Consider the following 20,602-nt stretch of genomic DNA (forward strand, 5'->3'; position numbering starts at 1 on the left):
GCATCAGCGTCCTGCACCACTTTTTTCTGTGCAAATTACTTTAAGTAAGCCACTGTGGAAATTTTAGCATGCCGTCTGGAGACCAGCCTCTGTGAAATTCCCATGGGAATGAAACATACAGGAATGAGGGACACTGAGGCAGAAAGAGTCAGGGAGAGAGAGACACATTCAAACAGAAAGCAAGGTCTTTTCACATTCCATAGGTCAGCTTAAATTTCAACATGAAGCGCTAAAGTGCCGTTCAATAAAGCTGATTTCTCAGCCATGAAGTCACAGCTGTTCTCATGAATAACTTAAGAGTCATATTCATGAGCTAGAACCACCATTCAGGTGAGTTCCCGTGTCTGAAATGAAAGCACGAGAAGCAAAAGCCCTGTCCGGATAGGAACAGGAGCATGGACGTCCATTAAAGATATTTAACATGAGAGACAAATCCGTGACAAGAGCAAGTAGCGGAATATCCGCCTACCCATTCCAGGTCCGTGTGTATGAGCCGGCATTTAGGCCGGGGTGACTGCTTCAGCTATGCTAGCACGCTCAATCTGACAGATGTTGTGTAAGTGCTTGGGAAAAAAACCCATGATTGTCGTCTAAAGCTGCGAAATGCAATTAGTCGGCTAATCAAGAAGCCAAAATAGCCGAGGAAGTCATCTACTGCAACGCACTGTGTCCAATTATTTACCTATCCTGTATTAACACTGACAGATCTTCTTAATGAACCCAGCAGTAACACAGGGCCTCTTGGTGTGTGTCCTTGCATCTGATGCAGTCGCTAGCCAAACACCGTTCAGATTTATAGACGTTTCATCATCGGACTTATTGAAATTCAGACGGCATTACTTAAACATTGAGAGGCATCTATTGAAAATGACTTGCAATTGGGGACAAAATAACACAACAGCCACAGAGCAAATCGAACCTCAGCGAAGTGCCGTTTCTGTAGATAAAAAAGAAATAAATAAACTCTACGAGCTGACCGAGGAGGCATTGAATTTTTAGACTTTAACAAGTTATGCAGATTTCTATCACGGTGCATGACAACATTCAGAAGGACTCTGAGTGTGTTATCTGTCTATTCAAACACAGAGAGACCAAGAGTCTAGTTTTAGATGCAAGAAGATAGCTCACATAATAGGGACAAAAGTATTGGGACACCTGCTTATATCTTCTGAAATCAGGGGTATGAAAAGCTTGTGCTGGAGTAACTGGTAAGTCTCTAGGCTTTCTACTGGATTTTGAAGAAGCATTGGTGTGAAGAACCAATTGCATTCAGCCACTAGAGCGTCAGTGAGGTCAGGATGTTGTATGATCACCATCCCGCTTCATCATCTCCCAACGTGCATATCGGTTGACTAGTTTGGTAGGGTTGGTTACATAGTGTCGTCATGCTGGTCAACAAGCGTGATCAGGTTAGGCAAGATTAACCTCAGCTAGTTTAAATAGACAAAACATAATACTCTACTCTTCACCCAAGTATTCTCAGAAGAGGAGGAGGGTCTTCAGTCTGGGTTTGAGGACAGTGAGCGTTGGACTCTGCTGTTCGGACACCCAGGGGAAGCTCGTTCCACCACTTCGGTGCAGAACAGAAAAAAGTCTGGACGCTCGTCTTCTGTGGATCTTAAAGGATGGCGGGTCGAGCCGAGCCGTACTTGAAGCTCGAAGGGCTCTTGGTGCAGATCAGCTTTTGACCATCGCCATCAAGTACGGAGGGGCTGGCTGGTCCAGTCTTGACTTTGTAGACCAGAGTCAGGGGTTTGAATCTGATGTTGGCAGCAGCTACAGGAAGCCAGTGAAGACGACCGGCGCCGCTGTGTTTTGGAGGGGCCTGATGGTGCTTTTGGATCATATTTCAAAAAGCATCAAAACCTGGACCATCTTACTGCAGCTTGCATCACTGGGCACTGTGTAGAACATGATTGTCTTCTTTACCAATGCTTGTGATGGTGTGTGACATCAAAAGATATGTGTGTGTGTGTGAGAGAGAGAGAGAGAGAGAGAGAGAGAGAGAGAGAGAGAGCGTGAGAGGGAGTGCTTATATGCCTGACATCTGCCTTAAACAGCTTTGAAAACAGCGTAGGGGTTCAAGTCTAAGCTGGCTGCAAGTTTCCCCACCAAGCTTTAGTTGGAGCCCTGTAGATGCAGATGATCCTCACACCTCCACCCTTGAGCAACTGGGTATCTTTTGTCTTGTTAGACTGAATGCATTAGGCTGAATCCCAGCATTTCCAACTGTCTCTGGAATGATGGTGGTGGTGCTCGATCAAATACTTCAGGGATGAGTTGGGGAGCTGGGGATGATGAGGTTGGGAGGTGATCATCATCCAACATCCTGACATCACTAATGCTCATTTTGCTTAATGCAATCAACTCCTCACAGCAAGGTTGCTCCAAATTCTAGTAGAAAGCCTTCCTCTCTGGACAGTAGAGACAGTTACTCCAACAGAAGCAGGATCAACTCTTTTTTAATACCCTTGATTTCGGAAGAAACCATGAATGAGCAGGTGTCCCAATACTTCTGTCCATAATCGTATATGTGCAGAACTGTCCTACATCTTTACCATGCAGGCATCTACTGTACTTACCACCACTCTATTGCCCTTCCTTGTCAAACAGGTGTGTGAGCATATTCAAAATATTCATAGAGGCACATACTGATGCTGTGATCAGTTATTCATCTAGCGGCACGTGAAAAAAAAGCATCTGTAGTCACTTTGTGTTACCTTAAATATTAACCACTCACAGAAAACCAAAGGCTTACAGATTAACTGAGAACGTAGAGCAAACACAGCATCTACACACAACAGATATCCCTCAGGTTAGCACCTTCAACCTTATGGTTGAGGCTTATGGGAATATTCTATGTGGAATAAACAGCTACCTCCACAAAGGCAAAGTGAACAACACTGTTTATCTGCCTCCAGTGCTTCCTGTCAAAGGAAGGATCTCCATACCAGGCAGTAAGTGACCTTTAGGGTGATGCTTTGGAAGCCGACCATAAGAATCTGAGAACCACAACTGGATCAAAACATCAGGCAGGTCTTGTGGGGAGTTCCCGGTATGCAGTGATCAGTCAAGGCTCATTGATGCTCATGGAGACCCCACCTCACAACTTACAGCACTTAAAGGATCTGCTGCTAAGGTCTTGGTACCACATGCCACCTTCAGAGGTGTTATGGACTCCATGCCTTGACAGATCTGAGCTGTTTGGGCCTACACAATGTTGGACAGATGGATTTAGTGGTGTCAAAAGTGAGTAGCTTACATATTAACTGATCGCTTAGAGCAAATATTTGGACAGCGACCAAGAGGAACAGTTTCAGAGAGAGAGAGAGAGAGAGAGAGAGAGAGATTAGTGGGCAGGAAACGTGGGAACTATCCTGATTTTGGAGCTCAGAGGCAACCATTAGCTAATGCTGACCAATGAATTATGTCATCTTCGAGATTTTGGAGATTCATTCTCATCTGCTGGCATCAATAGCAGTGGCCATCAGCAGAGATTGCCAATTGGACTCTCTGTACGTGTGTGCATGCATGTGTGTATGCGTATGTGTGTGTACTCCATTGTGCTACGTTCTTCGCGGAGTGCGTGAGAGCTCTTTTGGTGTGGCAGTGACATTTAAGCCAGCCGGGCTGTGCTGTGAGTCCTGCACTCACTTTAATTGAAACAGATGGAGAGTCTGGGGCATGGCCGCAGGGCCCGTATGCAGAGCCTTCACGCGGACACTAACACTTCCACTGTGAGCTCCACGGATGCTACAAAACCGTCATACACACACACACACGCAACACAAAGCAGGACGGCTCCCTAATAAGCAGAGGGAACTAAACACATTGCCCTCAATAAAGAAGCAGCACTTTGTTCCATCGCGGGATAAGCTGGAGCTTTGATGTCTGGACTGTATCAGACATCTCCAGAACACGAATTAAAGAGCGAAGTGAGAAAGTGAGGCAGCGTGCGCAAGTTTAAATGGACAAGCAAGTCAGATAGACAGAAACAGGGACAGACAGAGAGACAGACAGACTGGCAGGCAAGAACAGAGAATAGATTCAAGTAGACATCATGCCTTATGCTTTACAGAGGCGTCCATACACATTCAAACAGCTCTCATAATGCTTTATAACCATCTGTTACAGCCAGTGACGCCTAGACGGGCTGTAACACCATCAAATGCTTACAGTCGTGTGGATAAATGAGGACACCCCATGAAATCCTTGGTCTTTTTGAGCATATTTAAACATCTGGACTGGTTTGGTCTTCATGTAATCAACACTGAGAGATGGAGGTAATCTAACTAAACTCACACACCTGAAGAAACGTCTTTAATCATCATTTATAAAATGGTATTTTTTAAAAATATTATTAATTAGTATTAGTATTAATTAGAAAACATCAGCTACAAATGATCAGATCAGGTTCGAGAGGATTCTGGAGAAGCCTGGATTCATCCTAATTGCGTACAAGTTATTAATGCTCACTCAAATTTGAATATGAAGTATGCAGTTTAGATAAAAGTTGAATATACTCAAATATAAGTTGGTTAATGGGCCCTATTATAGCTGGGCAATTTGGAAAAAAATTTTATCACAATATTGAAATGTTTTTTTACGATATTTATCAAAATATTTTGTCACATACAGCGTTTTATTTTTTTTTAAACTGCTATCCAAATACTCCATCTCCAATACTGAATACCGGGATTTTTACTCAAAATATGCTGCACTCAATAAAATAAGAATGATTACCCTCTTTGTAAGGAAACACACAGATAATCACGCTACCACGCTAACAACATTTATCACAATACGATCAAATATTGTCATATTGTCCAGCTCTAGGCACTATTATCCCACAATGCAATGCAAAACGGAAAGGGATGAGCTGCTAATGCTCAAACGATTATTAGAAAAAATGGCGAGCCTCTGAGCAAAACTCCTCTGGGCAAGACTCCTAACACTACAGTGGCCCACCTGTGTAATACGAGTCACCTTGTAAGTCGCTCTGGATAAGAGCGTCAGTTAAATGCCGTAAAATGTAAATGTAAATGTAAATGAGTGGCTCAGCAGTCTAAAGCGCTGGCAGGGGTCGCAAGTTCGAATCCTGAGCCATGCTGCCTGGCCATCAGTGGCCGGAGTCGGAGAAAGCACAATTGGCACTGCTCTCTCAAGGTGGGTAGATGGTGCTCTGTCACCTCATCACTCTTAAGCAATGTTGGCCGGCACAGGTGTATCGTATCCGGCACGCCAGAGCTGGGGACCCAGCATTATCCTCAGAGCGTGTCAGATGCACGGTGATGTCCTTTCCCTTCTAGTGTCGGGAGCATGGCTAGTGCTAGGGGGAGCTATAGACGGGGGTTTAATTGGCAGTACCACATTGGGAGTAAAAGAGGGAAAATTCTTTAAACAAATTTAGCAAAACAAAAATAAAACGAAAGAAAAATAGTGCAGCAGCAACAACAGCTAGAGAACTCGCAGTGACGTACGTTGGCATAGCAACGTCATCATCACTTACTATTAGCAGAAAATGAGTTAGTATATTAATATTTTGGGTACTAACCTGACAAGCCTGTACTTTTAAGATTAGTATATAGTCTATGCCTTGCAGTGCTAGTGTGTAGTACGCAATTGGGACGCAGCCCCTTTCTACTTAAACTTCAGACGTTTAGTCTGGTCCGCTCTTGATTGATGTTTGAAGTGAGGGGTGAAGAAGATCACCATGGCCAAGATCTCTGACTTTAGAAAGAAGGGTGTAGATGTAGGTGGGTATTTTAGGTAGGTCTTGATGTTACGTTAGTTGACTAAGCTCAGGTCATGATATTAGATGATTAGATGATATTAGACCCCTTTAAAAAAACTTATTTTCAAAAAGGGAGGAGTATAGACCAAGACGGGCAGATTCGTACCCAGTTAATCAAAGTCGTACGACCATAGAACCAACTCAAGTCCCAAATGTCTCACTTCCAAGACTGCCTAATAACAGTCCATACAACAGGCACACAACATTCACTAAGTCTAAAGTCACTGTAGGCCAATTTAAGCTAAAGTAAATAAGAACAGATTCGGGGTATTACCTTTTTAAGCTTCGAAAACAGCAGAGTAATCCAGACCTTCAGCCACGCTGGGATGAGCAGAGACTCCAGACTCCAGAGTGGGATCAAGCAAACATTCCTCCCCCCAAACTTTGGTTTAAAAATTACTCAGATGCCAACTAGCTACCTCCCATCGCCTCTCTGGAACAGAGTGTGTGTGTGTGTGTGAGAGAGAGAGAGAGATAGAGAGAGAGAGAGAGAGAGAGAGAGAGAGAGAGAGAGAGAGAGCCATTCACCTGTTGTGGAGCTGGTCAGATAATGTATGTCCTCCCATGTCCTCGGCGCTGATCTGGGAGCAGATGTGTGTGACCAAGCCACAAAGCAAGATCCAGAGATAGAGCAGCTCACTCTGCTCCTCATGCTGCTCTCAGGTCAGTGGTCAGGCAGGCCGGGCTCGCATTGCTTCCCGTGTGAAGCTGATAGGAGTCAGTGTAAGAGGATCCGTTCTTGTCCAGGCCTGAAAACAATACCTGCTCATTCAGGCACCAGCACAGTGTGTGTGTGTGTGTGTGTGTGTGTGTGTGTTTGTGTGTGTGAGTGTGTTGGGGGGGGGGAGCAATGCTGGCACGGCGTGATGGATGCTGGGAGGGGTGTTGGGGGGGGGGTCAGTGAAATAAGCTTGTCAACACTTGGCTGTTATCTCATGGGAGCCTTCCTGTTTGATTATACATACATACATATATCCAGTATATGGACAAAAGTATTGGGACACTGCTTATTCATTGTTTCCTCTAAAATCAAGGGTATTAACAAGAGTTTATCCTGCTTTTGTTGGAGTAACTGTCTCTACTGTGTAGGGAAGAAGACTTTCTACTAGAATTGGAGGAGCATTACTGTAAGGATTTGATTGCAGTCAGCAACAAGAGCGTTACTAAGGTTAGAACTCAGGCCCCCAACTCCTCAACTCATCCCAAAAGCACTGGATGGAGCTCCACCTCCATCATTCCAGAGAACACAGTTCTTCCACTGCTCCACAGCTCAATGCTGGGGGGCTTTATACCCCTCTAGCCCACACCTGGCATTCGGCAGCATGCTGCCAAAAGACACTTCTCTACAAGGACTTGACAAGCTGTGTGTGCATATGCAGTGGGTGCAACACGTGCCATTTCACGTTGCGATTGTCATCAAACACTTTATGAAAATGGATAACCAAAAAAAAAAAATTCAGGAGTATTGCTAATGCTAGGGGGGCTATGAATGGGTGGGCTAACCTCTTAATGCTAACTACAGGCACTTCTGTACAAACTGGTGGGGCTGTTCTCTGGTAACAGAAGTTCCGCTTGCCAGCGGGCCATTTAAGGGCTTTTTTGGGGGCTTAACTGGCAGAACCAAATTGAGTAAAAATACTTTCTATATAGTCTGCTTGACGTGTTTGTTGGACTGAGCTTGACGGACCCTGTCTTACATTAAAAAGCAACAAATAAACAACGTAAAAAAAACGCCTGGCTGCTCCGAAGTCTCAAATGACGCCACTTCCTCTTGTGATGTAATTTAAAGCAACAGTACATTATTTATAGACAACGGTGTGACGGGGTGGTAAGTCAAACTGAGGAACATACACAAATTGTAATGTTTGCGCAGGAATGCACACATACTACAGTAACCCTCCGAACAGCAGCGTGACTCAACAGACACATTTAATAACTTTATGAAGTGTCATATAACTCGAAACATGACTCATAAAACTTTCATTGAATCACCGGAAGGTGAAGCGATTCCCTCGATGAGATTCAGGTCACCGTGAGCATAGAGGAGACCACAAGGTCCCTACTGCATAAACACAAGCACCCAAGCTATTAATAGCACCATTTCTTTATTGCAACACACACACACACACACACACACACACATAAGAATGCTGAGTGTTAAATTTACCCCCCCTGCAGTTATAGTAAATCAAGTTTAGTTCAGCGAGGGGAAACTGAACAGGTCATATGATGCTAATGGATTTCAGTGTGAGGTTAGGTGTATGATGCATAGCTGGAGGGAGGATCAATTAGACCAGGGGGCAAAATGAATTACAGGGGGGGCGCAACCAAGGTATCTTTTTCAGATTCTTTGGCACATATAAATTTGCCTAAAGCATGCTGTCCTCACCAACTGAGAGGCATGAAGGCGACTAGACACCTACTACGATTACTAGTACACCTGGGACGCACCCTCACACTCTTTGATTTAACTTTATATTAGGGGCTTAAGCAGTTATAGCTATAGCTAAGCTAGAGATGGAATGAGTGCAGTGCCCCGTCATGGCACAGGGCCTATGAGACTAAACTGGTATGATGGACTACATTAATGTCCGCCAATAATCACCAATTCAGATTAATTTGACATAATGAGACAGAAGCACAACCATGAGATCTGTCCTGACCTTGTGTGAAAAAGAACCTGTATATGTTTGTGTAGGAGAGAGAGAGAGAGAGAGAGAGAGAGTGTGTGTGTGTGTGTGTGAGTGTAATGAGAACGAACCGTGTCAGAAAGGATAGAAAACGGCTGTTAGGCAGCGTGTCAAAGCCCATCTCAGTCAGACACATTTCACTCCAAATGAAGGAGAAAGAAAGAAATGAAATATTTATGAGAAAAGGGAGAGAGAGAGAGAGAGAGAGAGAGAGAGAGCAGGAGTTGATGTCGTTCTCCTCTGAGGTGAGGCCCGGCGTCCTGCTGAAATGTCATGGACACAGACGCTCCTGTCCTGTGAGGCGTCAGCCGCTTCGCTGAATGGATACACAGCTGAGCTCGTCCTCACCCAGCAGAACACACTCACACAGCCGTGGAGAACAGACTGCCATCTGCTCCATGACCTCAACCCTGACCATAACCACTTACTCAAGCACGGCCCCAAACTCGGACAAATCTTTAACTGTTCGTCTTCATCGACATGTACACTGTACAGCAGCTGTAGGTCGGATATCGAGGGGCTGGGAGGTTTCTAGTAGGCCTAAATTGGCGGTGTATGTGTGATTTTGTGGGTGGAAACAGCTACAGTATGCTAATGTACATTAATACACACATATTTACTCATTTAGGAAATGAGTATGGAACATGACCCATCCAGTTCAACCTACAACGCAGACCTACAGGAAACCCAGTATGTATATACTGATCAGCCATAACATTAGTACCACCTACCTAATATTGAGAAGGTCCCCCTTGTGCCACCTCTGAAGGTACCCTGTTGTATTTGGCACCAAAGACAGATCCAGAATATGTCCTGTTAGCTGTGAGCATCAGGGAGCCTTGGGCATCTTTTCAAGGGTTGTCCATTCTTAGACCATTTTTTGTCAGTATTGATCACTGCATCCCGGGAACACCCCACAAGACGCGCCTGATGTTTTGGAGAAGTTCTGACTCATCGTCTAGAACAAGAACAGCACAAGTTGGTTTAGAGTCTTACACTTGCCCATCACATGCACATCACCTTCAAGAACTGTCTGCTGACTTAATGCTTTATATATATATATATATATATATATATATGCTGCAGCATTGGAAAGAGAACTGCACCAGAATGAGAAAGTACACTCGAGCAGAAGTCGCTACTTAGGCGATTGACTCACTCCCCTCTTCAAAAACCTTCTTGATTATTAAGAGTGCTGAATTTTACATTTCTCCAGGGAAATTAGTTTCATGTTGCATTTTTGCTGGACGAATCTGAGGTAGGGCTCCACGCACACGGCCCAAATTCAGAGCGACTGCGAGGAGACTGGAAACTGAGACAGCGATTCTGGACGTGAAGCTACAGGGCAGTGTGGTGTGAAGTGATAGGAAATGCCCCGGGAGTTGTTGCTGTGCCCTGAAAAAGGCCAAGTGAAATCTAGCTGCAACTGAGCGCACTCTGAGGACTACCGGAGAGGGAAAACAACAGGCTGCACTCCAAGGTGCACTCCAGGAAAACCTGGACCAATGACAAGCTAAAGCATTTCTGATAGTAAGATAAGAACAAATAGAAATTATATTTTTTTGTCATGAACTGAGAGCTATCCAATCAGCACCCTGCATTAACACACATGGCAAAAAATCACGTTAGATTAGTGAGTGTTTTTTGGCTCTGCCCCCACAATCACTTCATTGTTTACTCCGCAGGTCTGCAGGTTAGAGCCTCCCCACATCACATGACATCCCAAATCTGGGAGACTTTTGACAATGGAGCACTGAGCACTGAGGTCCATGATGAGCAGCAGTTAGACCGTAGGGCCGGTCTAGAGCTGTGAAATTACACTACTTTAAAACACAGTTCTGAGATAAAGTTACATTTACTGCTTTAAGCTCTTATCCAGAGCAACTTACAAGGTTACTTGTATTACAGAGGAGGGCTAACGTAGTGTTAGGAGTCTTGCCTAAGGACTCTTACTGGTGTAGCGCAGCACAGTCACCCAGACCAGGAATCAATCTCCCACATGGTGTGGTAACTTACTGGCCTGTAGTGGTGTTATCTGTTGCGCCACACCAACCACATTTACCTTCCCTACTTTCTCAGACTCAGAAATGAACACAGCTTCACAGCTCTGGAGTGGAGCAGCTGTCTAACTGCCGGCTAGTTAAGAGATTTAGGACATCATGGACCATCAGACATCCTGGGCTCTACGGTTGGGGAGTAAAATAAAATAATTAAATAAAATAAACACCAAATCTGTAAACTGAGCTATGAGTGCCCCCTCATGGACAACAGTACACATGCATTTCTGGACAAGCTGAGAGATACAGGAGCTTGATCTGAAGGTAGAGATGCATGTGGACTGTGGTCGGTAGAGTAATACTACAGGATTTTACACTAAATGACTCTATGGGTTATGCAGCGCTACACAGCAGTTCTGGAGACAGGTTCTCCTCCTGCAGCTCCACCACCAAACCTCCAGTTCCAGTCAGTGGAGCATCAGCATGATCCTGAAGCTGCTGTTTTAAGGTAAAATTGCTGCATAATGTTGCTCTGAATATCATTACCCCTCTCTATCTTCTCTGTTCATGAGCTGAATCAGGTGTGCTAGAGCAGGGGTATCTATAGGGAGGCCGGGGAGAGAATAGCACTTTGGGACATGGTGCAGTTATGAGCATTTCTGAGCTAAACAGGTCCTCGCAATAGGACCAGAACTCCAGGTGTTTCCTGATGGCAACTCCAAAGCCCCCAGTTTTTCTATCCAGGTCTCAGCAGGCCTCTCCTCTCTCACAGCCTACTTTGCCAGCGTGAATGAGACACCACACCCAGATAGATCAAACCGGCATAAACAGGCTTTTACTGTGGAATTGAACCCACTGTTGTAGATTCCCTTATGGCCACATGTGCACGTGTACACACACAAGCACATACTCATAGTGCTGTGTTCTCAAGATCATGTAGGCTCCAGACAATAGGCATTCTAATCCTCTTGGGCTTCACACACAGACAGGCACTCAGACACACACTGCTCTGCGTCCTTGTGGTGATAATTTAGATGTTATGACTGGGGAGATAAGGACACCATTCCCAATACACCTGGGAGTGAGTGACAGAACCGTAAGACCACAGTGAGTAAACACTTGCTGCAGAATGATCACACACACATACACAAATAATCACAATTTTATGCCTAAAGTATTGGGACACCTACATATTACACCTACAGAAGCTTTTATGACCTCCCATTCTAAACCCATGGGCAATAATATGGAGCTGATCCCCTCTTTGCAGCTCTAACAGCAGCAGCAGGTCTGGAGCTCTGCTGCAGTTACTGAGTCAGTTGGAGGCTTTTCTGCACTCTGCTCTGAGCTCAGCACTCGGCCCTGACCCCGCTCTGTAACTTTACGTGGTCTGACAGACACTCGGTGCCTGAGCTGCTCTCTGTGAGCTGTTCCTCCTAAACTCTTCCACTGTTCAATAATAACACCACTCACAGCTGATGGAGGAAGATCTAGGAGGGAGGAAATTTCACCAGCTGACTTGTTGTTGGTGGTGCAGCGGTGTCTCCTATTACATACAGAACCACGCTGGAGTTAAATGAGATCTTCAGAACCTCCCGTTCTTTCACTGATGTGTGTAAGAAAGGCAGACTACAGGGCTAGGGGCTTGATTTTATACACCTGTGGCAGTGAGACTAAATGAAAAGATTTGTGTCCGAATACTTTTGTCCATATAGTGTATCTATTCAACTGTGTGTGTTCTTCACCTGAATTCTCAGATGTGTCTAAGAACCATATCTAAGGTCAGTGTGTCTGAGTATTTCTGCATGATTGTGTGTGTGTTTGTGTGTGCGTGTGTGTGCAGTCACGATGCTAGTCCCTGCTGCTAACGTTTACAGAAGACCTCTCATTTCCCTGAAGTGCTCATAGCATTCAGCTCCATATCACATCTCAGTACAGAGAGAGAATGAGAGAACGAGAGAGGACGAGAGAGGACGAGAGAGGACGAGAGAAGTAGAGTAAATGAGGAATGACAAGGTGAGGGGTGTGAGATGAAAGAGAGGGTGATTGCCTTTATTGAGCGAGACAGGGAGAAATGGAATCAACCTTTCTACGAGTGCAGGGTAACTGATTCTCACCACCTTCGAGAGAGCGAGAGCACATGAGAGAGAGAGAGTGAGAGAGAGCGCGATAGAGAGTGCGAGAGACTAATGATGGCCTAGCAAGTGGTTTACATATTTATTATTCAAACATGACCATAAATGATTCCACCTTGTTGCTCTAAGTGCATCATAGACTACATGTCCAAATGTTTGTGGACACCCGTCTAATGAATGCACTCAGCTATTTTAAGTTGCACACATTGCTCGCACAGATGTGCCACTGCACACACACACAGCTGCCAATAGAATAGGACTCTCTGGAGCAGATAAACATGAAGTTATTGGCACCATGCATGATGCTATGTGGGGCTAGATGGGTATGAAGCCCCCCAGCATTGAGCTGTGGAGCAGTGGAAGAACTGTGTTATCTGGAATGATGGTGGTGGAGCTCCATCCAGTACTTTTGGGGTGGTGATCATCCAACAGCCTGACCCCCCTCTAGATCTATGAAGATAAATGTTGCATATCATTACCAATGGTGTTAATAATAATAATAATAATAATAATAATAATAATAATGATTATGATGATGAATTATGAATTTATATTTAATTTTATAGGATTCAGACAATAAAAACAACAAAGCCTTTGGTCCATTTAATTAGGAACACCTACCAGTCCAGTGCTTAAAATCATGCAGATATGGGTCAGCAGCTTCAGATAATGGTCACCTCAGCCATCAGAGTAGGGGAAAGAGTGTGATCTCAGTGATTATCAGCATGGCAGGATTGTCAGAGGTAGGCGTATCATTGTCAAAGTCCACAAGTGAAGCCTACAGTCAAGAGACACCTCCATGAATTCAGCTTCGTAATAGTCTGTTCAATTCTGGAACAAGATTCTTTCTAACCGAGATTAAATTGAGTGTGAAAAAAGAAAGGAAGGGTTTATGACCCCAGGCATATCATCTGTCAAACACGGCGGAGGTACTGTTTCATTCCCGTTTATATGATTTATATATCGTTTATTGGTAACAAGTTATTTGGAGTGGTGATTAATAAACTATTAAAAAAGTATCAGTAACACATCAGCATCTTATCAGTGCAGTGGTCTGCACTGTGTATATCAGTGAAGCATCTGAATACGCTGAGGTAAATATCCTGAAGATTTTCTGTTGATACTTTACTGACATTCAGTAGATTTACTGTTGATCTGTTGATGGGGGACCATCAAGTAGAATTATTATTCACCTGTAACCCTGGTCTTAATCCTAACCCTAACCTCAACCCAAAACCTAACTCTAACCCCTATACTAGACCCAATTCTAACCTTAACCCTAGTCCTTACCTTAACCTCAACCAAAAACCTAATCCTATACCTCCTCTTGGCCCTAACCATAACTGCTACCAAAAATCTAATCCTAACCCGAATCCTGGCCCTAATCCTAACCATAACCTCAACCCAAAACCTAACCCTAACCCGAATCCTGGCCCTAATCCTAAACCTAACCTCAACCCGAAACCTAACTCTAACCCGAATCCTGGTCCTAATCCTAACCATAACCTCAACCCAAAACCTAACCCTAACCGGAATCCTGGCGCTAATCCTAACCATAACCTCAACCCAAAAATGTAATTCTAAACTGTATCCTGGACCTAATCCTAAATCTAACCCTAGCCTCAACCCAAAACCTAATCCTAGTCCCCATTCTAACCTTAAACTATATCAAAAATCTAATCCTAACCTTCAACCTCAATTCAGTTCCAGTCTCCAGTTCCAGACTGGTGTCAGCAGCAGGTCTACAGGATGTGGAGATGGTCTGTTTTAGACCTGTCAGTGATCTCTCAGATAAGCATCTTCAGATCTGAACTCGGACTTTTGTTTATGCCTTTAATTAAAATATCTTAATAATCTACTGAATTACTCAGGCTATATATATATATATATATATATGAGGCTCCATCACTGAGATGCTGTTGATGTTACTCAGAGTCTGAATCTAAAAGTGACCTCTCCCAATAACAGAGTCACGGTTTATTTTTATAATATAAAATGAGCTGAAAGTGTAAAAGCTGAATATGACTCTACACTGATTATCACTGTGATTATCACTGTAATTCACTCTGATTAATACCACTGCAAACCCAATGCAGCTGAACCCTCAGTTTCTTTCATCACAAATTTACTGTATGTATAACAGCTACATTACATAAAGACGGCCAACAAACCTGATTGGTGTGTGTGTGTGAGTGTGTGTGTGGGAGTGTGTGGGAGTGTGTGTGTGGGAGTGTGTGTTTACTGCTCATCTTCATACCCCTCTTTGGACTGTGGAGGATCAGCAGAGACATATCCCAGCGTTTTGCTCTGCTGAACTTAATGAGCTTAGCACTGTTGCTCACATCTCCCTCTCTCTCCCTCTCTCTCTCTCTCTCTCTCTCTCTCTCTCTTTTTCACTCTCTCACTCTTTTACACATGTGTACACACACACACACACACACACACACACAAACACACACATAGAAAGGATGAGAAACAGACTCAGAAATTAGCAGCAGGGGGAGGAGAGCGTCTGTTCATTTGAGAGATTATATGAAAAGCCGCATCATTTCCTTTCTGAACTTCTCTCTGCGGCCGCAGTTCTTCCATTCACAGTAAGTGGACTGGAACGTGTACATTCTCCATGCCTGTTAGAGGGACCCTTACTGAAGCAGGCAGCAGGCAGCAGGCCTTGGGGGTGGGGGTGGGGGGGGGGGGGTTTAGGTACTCATCATAAACTCCAAGGGGCAGTTTTCCAGAAACAGGTTAAGCCTAAGCTGAGACTAAAGACTATGATTACAGGCTTTGTGGTTGAGGACTGCAATCAATATTATTGTTCAGCCATAACATTAAAACCACCTGCCTAATATTGCATAGGTCCCGTGAAGGTGTCCTGTGGTATCTGGCACCAAGACTAACCTTAAGAGTTAGTCCTGTAAGTTGTGAGGTGGGACCTCAATGAGCATCAATAAGCCTTAGGTGCCCACGACCCTACCGCCAGTTCACGGGTTGCCCTTCCATGGAGCATATTTGGTAGGTACTGGGCCTGCCTGATGTTTTGGAGATGTTCTGACCCAGTCGTCTAAGCCATCACAGTCGAAGTGGCTCTGATTCTTGGCTTTGCCCATTTTTCCTGCTTCCAACACATCGCCTTTAGATGGTTATTTGAGGGATGCCCATAGAGGAACCACTTATGGTACCTCTATGGGTATTGGAGATGTGTGACTGTGAAGAACTTCAGCACTTGATGTAAAGGTTCTTCACACTCACACATCTCTAGTTCTATCCTGGTTCTTTATGGAACCAAATGTGGTTCCTCTATGGCCATGAATCATTTGAATCATTTGAATGTTTACCTATAAGGACTCTTATTGCCTGCTTGCCTGGCAGGGATTGGAACCCGAGGCAGATTCCTAAAGAGCAGTGGTGTCACTCGATACACTACACTGGACGCTTAATTGGGAACATCGATTGATTGAGTGGCTGATCAAAGCAGTATTCATTAAAGCTGTCAATCTGAAGTTGTATAAGAGGCTCGTATGCAAAGCAGTTGACCCTGTAGGTGACCAGGCGCTGACCTGGCACACAGTATGAAGTGGCATTATCACATCGGAGATGCCATCAGCAGTTTCAGCGCAGAGAGAGAGAGAGAGAGAGAGAGAGAGAGAGAGAGCAGGTAAAGAGGGCACTGAGACTTTTCCTCTAAGTCCCAGCTGCTGCTGCTGATGATGAATAATGTAAAGGCTGTATGAAGACAAAAGCACATCCTTGAAAGAGCAAAAGCCCTTCTCTTCTCCTCCGCTCCTGTCCCATACCAATGAGACGCAGCGCTGATAAGCAGACAAACAGATTGAAAACGCAGCCTGAGGAAAAGAAGGCGAGCAGGGGTGAATACACGGGCTACTCAGTGACACCTCGAATCACAGGAGCTGGCCTTTTTGCCATTCTAATGCCAAGCTACACTAAATCTCCATTAATATCAAGGCCATTTCCATAAATATGGAAATGCAACAAAGCGAATATTCTCCATGATTGGACTATTGGAATGACAAATGGCTAAAGATAATAGATGCTGGCAGAGTTATTTTCTGGGGAGAAAGAGAGAGAGAGAGAGAGAGAGAGAGAGAGAGAGAGAGACAGGGAGAGAGAGAGAGAGAGAGAGAAAGAATCACTTCACCAAGGACACTGAGACGCTTGTAATTTTGACATGGTGTTGGTGATTACGTTCAAAAACAATAGACTAGCAGCTCCCACACGTGAACTTGGACCACCATGTAAAAACTGGGGTGGTCTGTGTTTGCTCTCGTACATTTTCAGGACAGAGTGCCTACCAAAACTTACTCTACAGGCCCTCTGAAGGTGCCCTGGAAAGTCCTGTAAGTTGCAAGGTGGGGCCTCCATGGATTAGATCCTTCTTTATGTCGCCCATTTTCTCTAGACTGTTCAGTTACCCAATAAGATCTCAGTAAATGTGCACATATGCAGGTAAAGTGTACTGCAAGAAATTCATGACATTTGCACAAATATATTTCATATCATTCATAAGAACCTCTCATCCACTGGTGGCGCTGTTTTGTACACACAACCCAGCCTGCCCAGTTTAGGTTATGGTTATGTTTAGGTTAACGTTATGGTTATGGTTATGGTTAGGGTTAGGGTTAAGGTTAGGGTTAGGATACAGTTAGGGTTAAGGTTAGGGTTAAGGTTAGGGTTAGGGTTAGGGTTAAGGTTAAGGTTAAGGTTAGGGTTAGGGTTAGGGTTAAGGTTAGCTTAGGTTAGGTTATGGTTACGGTTATGATTATGGTTAGGTTACGGTTAGGGTTAAGGTTAAGGTCAGGTTATGATTAAGGTAAGGTTATGTTTAGGTTTAGGTTTAGATGTAGGTTAGAATTAGGTTTAGGTGTAAAAGATTAAGGTTAGGTTAGGTGTAGGTTAGGTGTACACAAACATTCAATGGAAGTTATATTGGAGCATTTCTATTGGTCCATTCATCCTGATGTGTTTTGTGGGACAGTGACAATATAAACCATACATATATTACATATATGTACTATTATTGACATATATACATATGTATATTTATTTACCTCCAAAACAAAACTAAACACTGTATGTCCAAATGTTTGTGGACACCCCTTTTATTGCATTTATACATTCAGCTACTTTTTGCACCCATTGTAGGTGAAGTTTAGGTTATGTTTAGGTTAGAATTGGGTTTAGGTGTTACAGGTTAAGTTTAAGTTAAGGTTGAATTTTTTTTTTGCACCATTCTCTGCTCTAGTCATTTGATTTCTTCATGTCTGGGTTGTGTCAGTAATGGTGCATCTGCACAAGGGTGGATCTACATGTAGTACACACTGTACAAATCCTGAAATGCCCTTTCACACACATGTCTGAATTCTTCCGGCTGTAGTTCCCAAATATCAGCCATCCCAGACCTTCACATGCTGCTCTGATGTTGCGAGATCATTAAAATGATTCACTTCATCTGTGAGAGGTTTAATGTTGATGATCAATGTTTATGATCAATGTTGTCACACAGTATATATGTAAACAAACATGTGCTTGACAATTCTATTGGATGGTCAAATCCTACCAAACTGCTGTGACACAAATGAAGAGCTGTGCGTCTACATCAAACACAGCCTCAAACACACACAGTACCTCTGTATGATTAATAATGTAAACAGCCCGGTGTAGCTGTAGCAGCCTGTTCACACATGCAGTTCTCACACATCCTTCAATGCCAATAGGGTCCACATGTCTTTCAGCCTGTTTTCATGTTGAAAGTGAAGGATATTCCTCACTCATCAGTGCCAGTCTTGGAAGTCTGGGGCTGCAACACACGAATGTAACATCCATCACTGTTTAAGGATTGGAATCTGTGTATCACTCCACTGAGATCACACAGAATATCAGAGAGAGAGGCAGCCTCAAGTCTTAATGCTGCAATGGAATAATGACTTGAGTAGAACGGATTTCCCTACAAAACTGTGTGAGTGTGTCCAGCAAGAAGTCCTTCAGCAATAAATTCTTCTGAAAAATATAAAAAGGACATAACATGAAAACTTCCTGCCAGGGGGAGGTGCTACCACTATGGCCCGAGGGGTCACAAGTTCGAATACCGAGTCATACCGCTTTGCCATCAGCAGCCGGAGTCTGAGAGAGCACAATTGGCCATGTGCTCTCTCTCCCCTCAGAACTCTAAAAGCAGTGTTGGGCGGCACGGGGGTCTGTTAGCGAGGAGCATGGTGTGGTGGAGCCAGGGACCCCCGGCTCTCTCCTCCAAGCATGTCGGCTGCCTGGCAAAGTCATAAAAGAGGCAGTGGCTGGTTTCACATGTATCAGAGGACACGTGTTAAGTCCTGACCCACCTAGTGGCAGGTGCTAGGGGGAGCTATGATAGGGTGAGCTAATTGGCAGCACCAAAATAAAGAGAAAAAGGGGACAATTCCACAAACAAATAATCAAAAAAGACCCAGGATCCAGGAATGGACTCCACAAGACCTCTGAAGGTGGACACAAAGACTAGTGTTAGCAGCAGGCGTCCATGAGTGTCAATGAGCCTTGGGTGCCATGACCCTTCCTTGGAGTACTTCTGGTAGGTAGTGAACACTGTAAACCAAAAACACCTACAAGACCTGCCTGATGTTTTGGAGTTGTTCTGATTCAGTCGTCTGGAACATCACAGCTGCACATTTTTCTTACTTCCAACCCAGCGCCTTCAAGAACTGACTGTTCGTGTAGATCCCACCCCATGCCACTGGAACCAGATAGTCAATATTATTCACTTCACCTGCCAGATTCTTTGTAACCTAATGTTATGGCTGATCAAGGTATAAAAAGCAAAAGTCATCTGCAAATTTGCAAATAGACAGAAAAGTACGGTCAGCACTTTTTTTTGCTTGAGTAAATGTAAGGGGGGGGGTGGACCCAGCTCCTCTTGAACCTCTGCATATAACATTCATTCCTAGTGGTGAATGTCTTTCAGGTGACTGGTTTGAAGAGGTGGTCTCCTTCTTAATGCTCTATATTCATGGAATAATTTAAATGATGAATTGCTGGTGGGTGACCTTGTGTCATTCTTCATTTCGAAAGATTAATTACACTTGTGTTTTGCATTTCATTATTCTTATACATCATTAACCTATATGGCAGTTATGTGTACTGTGTGGAGATGTACTCTATGCAAGGACTCATTTTTTGTGTTTTAAAATATATCAATTAATAAACAAACAAGAAAAGTCGAACTTTACAGAAGAAGGAAAAACTTCTTAACATTCAATGGAAGTTATATTGGAGCATTTCTATTGGTCCATTCATCCTGATGTTTAGTGACAACATAAATCATACATGTATTACATATATGTACTATTATTGACATATATCTGTGTATTTATTTACCTCCAAAACAAAACTAAATACTATGTGTCCAAATGTTTGTGGACACCCCTTTTAGTGAATGCATTCAGCTACTTTAAGATGCACCCATTGCTGACACGGATGTGCAAATGCACACACATACACACACATAGATTGTCTAGCACCTCTATAAAAGCACTGCCAAATAGGAATAGGACACACAGGAACCTACAGGAACCTAAGGGAACCATGCCTAATTGCACTATGGAGCAATACATTTGGGAGGAGTTGGGGAGTTGGGGAGATGGGGATGAAGTGGGGGGGTGATCATCCAACATCCTGACCTCACTTTTGCTCTTGTCGATGAATGTTGCCATCAAATCTTCACAGCAATGCTCCTCCAAAATCAGTAGCAGCAACAAAAGTAGGATAAACTCTTTTTAATACCTTTGATTTTGGAAGAAACGATGGATGAGCAGGTGTCTGAATACTTTTGTCCATATAGTGTGTATGTATAGTCCATATATCACGAACATGGGCCCAATATATGATACCTACATATACAGTAAGGAAAATAAGTATTCGAACACCCTGCGACTTTGCAAGTTCTCCCACTTAGAAATCATGAAGGGGTCTGAAATTTTA

This window comes from Salminus brasiliensis, chromosome 13 (genome assembly GCF_030463535.1).
Source record: "Salminus brasiliensis chromosome 13, fSalBra1.hap2, whole genome shotgun sequence".
NCBI classification, from domain to species: Eukaryota; Metazoa; Chordata; class Actinopteri; order Characiformes; family Bryconidae; genus Salminus; species Salminus brasiliensis.